General features: G+C 51.9%; 1 pseudogene; it reads right to left on the reverse strand.

Annotated features, from left to right (window-relative positions):
- Positions 1 to 1828: 1828 nt before the first annotated feature.
- Positions 1829 to 1964, reverse strand: LOC137542647 (U2 spliceosomal RNA; annotated as a pseudogene).
- Between the last annotated feature and the right edge of the window lie 3192 nt (positions 1965 to 5156).

Consider the following 5156-nt stretch of genomic DNA (forward strand, 5'->3'; position numbering starts at 1 on the left):
GGGGCCCCCTGCCTGAGGCTCCTGCCACCCCCCGCTGGCCTCCAGTTCTGGGTTCTGGCTCTGTGGTGAGCCCTTTAACTGTCTGAGCCCCTGTGGGCCCGGAGCTGTGCTGGGTCCCCCTCGGTGGCCCCGTTTGTGTGGCCTGCGTGTGGGGGTGGACGCCTGCCGGCTACCTGGGGATGGGGTGGGTGCCACGTGGACTGGGGGGGGTTGATGCAGGGCCATCGCTGGCTCCACCGCTGCTGGCGATTCCTGGCCGACCGCGCCGACAGGGGCTCTGCTGTGCCCTGTCCCGGCGGCTGCCATTTTGCTGTGGGCTCGCAGAGCTCGGGCGGCGGCCATTTTGCCGGAGACCCAGGTGACGGCCATTTTGCGGGAGCTCCGGGCGGCGGCCATTTTGGGTTGGACCAGGGAGAGGGAGAGGGAGGGGGCGTGGGCCTGCAGCCTGCTGCTGCCCGAGTGAGTGAATCTCCTCGGCCGGGCTGACCTCCGCAATCAGGATGCTCCTCGCCCGCCCATTGTCCTCCTGCCAATCCGCCGCCGCTGTTCTCCCCTGCTGACCTGCTACTTGGGACTGGGCCCCGCCGCCCCCCGCGCCGACCTCCGCAGTGATGGGACCTTCCTCCCCCCGCCTCCTGCTCCTGGCTGGAGAGCCTGCGGGGCTGAAGCGGACCGGAGGCCTCCTTCTCCTCGTGCCCTCCGGGCGTGGAGCCCCAGCCAGGTTAGTGAGCTGGGCCTGAAGCCACAGCATCCTCTGCTCCCCTGGCATGGCCCGCACCCGGTCCCAAAGCTGCTGCATAGGGGCATCCATAGTTGTCCCTGCTGGTATACTGTGCAGCTGTTTGGGGACGGGGAGGGAGGGGGATATTTGTATGTGCTGGATGGGTCGGGGCACTGTGGTGGGATCGCTGGGATGGGGTGGCTGGGATGGATGGGATGAAATGGATGGGAAGGGATGGGCTGCGATGGAGGGGATGGGATGGATGGGCTGGCTGGCACTCAAAGGGCTACCTGAGGCTGGATGGGAGGGAGGCCTGGAGTGCCCAGAAGCAGTTTGTATGAGATGGGAGGTTAGTTAGACTCTGCAGTTCTGCTGAACTGCAGATATCCGCCGGGAGGGGAGGCTGCTGTTTGCAGGCCTGATGCTGGGAGAAGGTTGGGGAGGGATTTCTGGCTAAGGGCCTAGTAAGAAAATGTCTGCACTTACCCCAGCCTTTTTTTTTTTTTTTTTTTAAGCTTTCTTGGCTCCTGTTGCATGCAACAGGAGTCCCGGGTAAGCAAGGCTATTAGCCCCATGCACGGAAAAAGCGTGAGTGCCCTAAAGCACCCCCACAAAACGTGCATGAGTAGCCACGGGCCCCACAATGCAGGAGGGGCCTTCCGGTTGTTCCCCGAAGGGAACCTTCCCCCTTTGCCTTCGGCTCAGGGGGTGGCATCCTCCAACACCCGAGGGGTTGGAGGATCCTGGGGTCCTCCGAGGAGGACCCCGACTGTGCCCAGTGGTTACCCAAAGGGCCTGGCCATGTGGCAACCGTGTCCACATGGTCCGGGTGGCTCCCCCGAGAGGGAGCCGGGTGGGAACCGAAGTCCCCGGTGCCAGGAAGCTGGCCCCAACCTTGCGGCCGGAGTGATAAAAATTCCGCACTCTCCCTAGCCAAAAGGCTGGGGAACTGCGTTAGTTGGCTATGCATATGGGCAGTACAGACCAAAGCACCCTACTTCCGCCTGAGATCTGCCACATCTCAGGTTTTTTCAGGTGCACCTGGAGCGCCACTTCCAAGGGCAGTACGCCTAAGCAAAGCCCTCAGCCATTCAGCCTCGACCATGGTATAGATCCATTCAATCAGCCCCTGGGAATTACGACCAGGAAGGACACCCTGCCACAGTGCCATCCCTCCAGGTCCCCCCAAAAACCTCAAGAACAGATACTACACTTGATCTTAGCCAAAAGGCCGAGAAGCCTTTGCTCCAGCGAAGTTTGCTGTATCCACACGATCCAAAAAGGAAGGCTGCCTGGCCAGCCCCTGGTCTTATAGTGTCCTGGCCAGGCCACTCCACCTTTCCTTCACACCTGGCGACCCTATTGTTCTTGGACAGTCCAGCTCAGAGCCCACCCGGTCACGCCCCTTCTCACCCTAGCTTCGCCCAGCCCTCAGGTTACTAGAGATTAGCATGTCATCTGTAAAAATGCATCCTGTCACGTGGTAATGCAGAGGATAGAAACGCATGTTTATATGAAAGCTTCTCTTGTCCATGCACATCACAGAGCATGTGAAGTACATGAACGCTAGCCGGTGTGTAATATTTTGAATATATATATATATATATATATATATATATATATATATATATATATATATATATATGAATATGTATACACACATATATACGCACACCAGCCAATATATACACGTCAATAAGGCCTGGGATGCACTTGACTAGAGATTGCAAGACACAATCGCTACCTCTTTGTGTAAGCACTTAGTAGGCAATTGCAGCTGCGTTTTCCTGCGATTAAGCTAACTCATATAGGGCTTGATTTACTAAGCGGTGCTAACTTTAGCACTGGCCCTTAGCACGTCTAAACTCAGTTGAAATGTGAGAAGTAGTGATCGTGCGCAAAGTACCGCACGCAAAGTTTTGCGCGCGCACTGCACAGAGCGCAGGGCGCTCAGCGCGAAGTGCCCATTAAAGCCTATGGGACTTAGCGCGCGCATAGAACTTTGCGCGCGTAAAACGTTGCGTGCAAAAATTTGCGCGCGATCTGATTGAGAAATCCGGTGCTAACCTACTTAGCACCCTGGTTAGCACGTCTAAAGACTTTAGACGTGCTAAGTAGGTTAGCACCGCTTAGTAAATCAAGCCCATACTGTGTATACGAGTCCAAACTCTCACAAAATGCAGCATATCCTGCAATTACGATTTCCAGAATCGTAATCTCTCCAGTGGGCTCAACACCATAGCCTGGCATTATCAAAGCTTTTTTTACAAGCATCGGCATTTCTCAAAACTCCCAAATCACTCCAAAAAGTGCTCTAGTATGCTCCAGGCCTTACAGATGAAAGATCAAAAGCGGGCACAAGGGCACCAGTGTGTTCAGGCATTTAAAGAGCTGTTTTCTGCAGATTGTGATTCGGCATGAGGGGGGACCAGTAAGTTTTTCTAGCATGGGGCCCAGAAATTTCTAAAGGTGGCCCTGATTGTGGTAGACCTGGTAATGTTTCAGCTCACTTAAGAACACACACCAAGCAAACATTCTGCAGTGACCACCTAAATTTAAGAATGTATTAATATTGTTAGATTTAACCAATTTCTATCATTAAGTTGCATTAAGTAAAGTTTCTCTTTGTGACTGCTTAAAAATGATTAAAATGAAGCTGTGATCAATAGTATGATGTATATGTTGCTGATTTTTTTCCTTTTTTCTTTAATAGGAACCTGCAGTGTTTACACTGGAAAATGAGATAGCAGCAGTCCGTATATTCAGTCTTCTATGCTAGGTACACACAATGCAATTTTCTGACAGATTTACTGTCAGATCGACTATTTCTAACATGTACAACAAAGGTTGTTTAGGTGTTACCTTTAATGACTAACTGTGCAAGATTTCTTTGCAAGCTTCTAAAACTTTAAGTTTTTTTCTTCTGGCATGTTTCAAAACTGGATCCGAACCATACAAAGTACTGTCACATATAGCCTGTATGTGACAGTACTGTGTATGGCTCTGATCCAGTTCTGAAGCATGCCTGAAGACGAAACTTAAAGTTTTGAAAGCTTGCAAAGAAATCTTGCACAGTTAGTCACTAACAACGTTTGTTGTTCTGTCTTTGGATTTTCTCCATGACTAATACCGGACCACATGCAACTGGCAACAAAAACTGCCAAGTGTTACGGTCTTGTGTCGTTGCTCAGATGTCTGATTATATGGTGATCTGCAGAATCACCAATAATACAGACGCTATACCTGATTATGGGTGATCTGCAGAATCACCAATAATACTAGTTTAGCAGACAAGGAGCAGAGTGTGTAGTGATTTGGTGCAACCGTAACTTAATGGTTTAATGAGACCTCACCAGAGGGGCTGGTGAGGTATAAACAGTACACTGAGGCAGACTGTATTGCAGCCTAGGAGACACAGTAACACTACAATGACAGATTACTTAATGAGCAGGTAATTAAGGCTGTGCTACAGCCTAGCAGAACTGCTTCACCAGCGGAGCTGGCGTAGTAACACCTCACCAGTGGCGAGGGCCCACTGGTGAGTAGAATGGTCAGGCAGGCAAGGTTCGGCAACAGAGAGGTAAGAATCGGTACAGGATCATGAGACAAGAGAGTAATCGGTAATCAGGCAGAGGTTCAGCAACAGGAAGGTACGTATTGGTACAGAATCGTGAGACAGGAGAGTAATCGGTAATCAGGCAGAGGTTCAGCAACAGGTAGGCAGATAGGCGAAAGTACAGGATCAGAAAGCAGGATCAGAGTCAGAGTAATCGCTAAGAGTCATACACAGGAGATCAATACAGTAAGCAATATCCTAGTCTAGGTGTGAAGTCCTTGGCATCAACACCCGGGAACTAGTCTAAACAAATAACAATAACAAGGTAGCAATATCCTAGTCTAGGTGTGAAATCCTTAGCATCAACACCAGGGAACTAGCCTAAGGTCTGAGCGCTAACACGCAAGTATTCACGACAACCGACAATGCTTGAATAAAGCCCGGAGGCTTAAGAAGCAGAGGAGACCCCACTGCCACGACCCCTACCATCAGCCAATCCTGGGCGCCGTGGGTCTCCTCTGACGTCAGCCGACCAGCAGGTCAGCTGACGGGCTTCCTCCCCGCATAAAGGTTACGTCTATGCGCGCACCCGCGCGCTAAGGCGACCCCCTGCCCGAGCGAACGTTCCGTCCTCGGTGTCCTAGACGCCGGACGGGCGGATGGCCGCATGGAGGCAGCTGCGGCGGCGGTGCTGTTTGACGTAGCTGCCTCGAGTCTTACACCAAGGTCATCTACAGTATGAGAGGTGTAAGCAGGGGAGGGGAATAGTTTGCTAATGATCACCACTATCCAAGAGCCCCAGTGCGGTCGCAACCTCCACTTCCCCTATTGCTACACTACTGGATATTGGGGCTGACATGTCTTTGTTTCAAAAAGTGG

This window comes from Hyperolius riggenbachi, chromosome 12 (genome assembly GCF_040937935.1).
Source record: "Hyperolius riggenbachi isolate aHypRig1 chromosome 12, aHypRig1.pri, whole genome shotgun sequence".
Lineage (NCBI taxonomy): Eukaryota > Metazoa > Chordata > Amphibia > Anura > Hyperoliidae > Hyperolius > Hyperolius riggenbachi.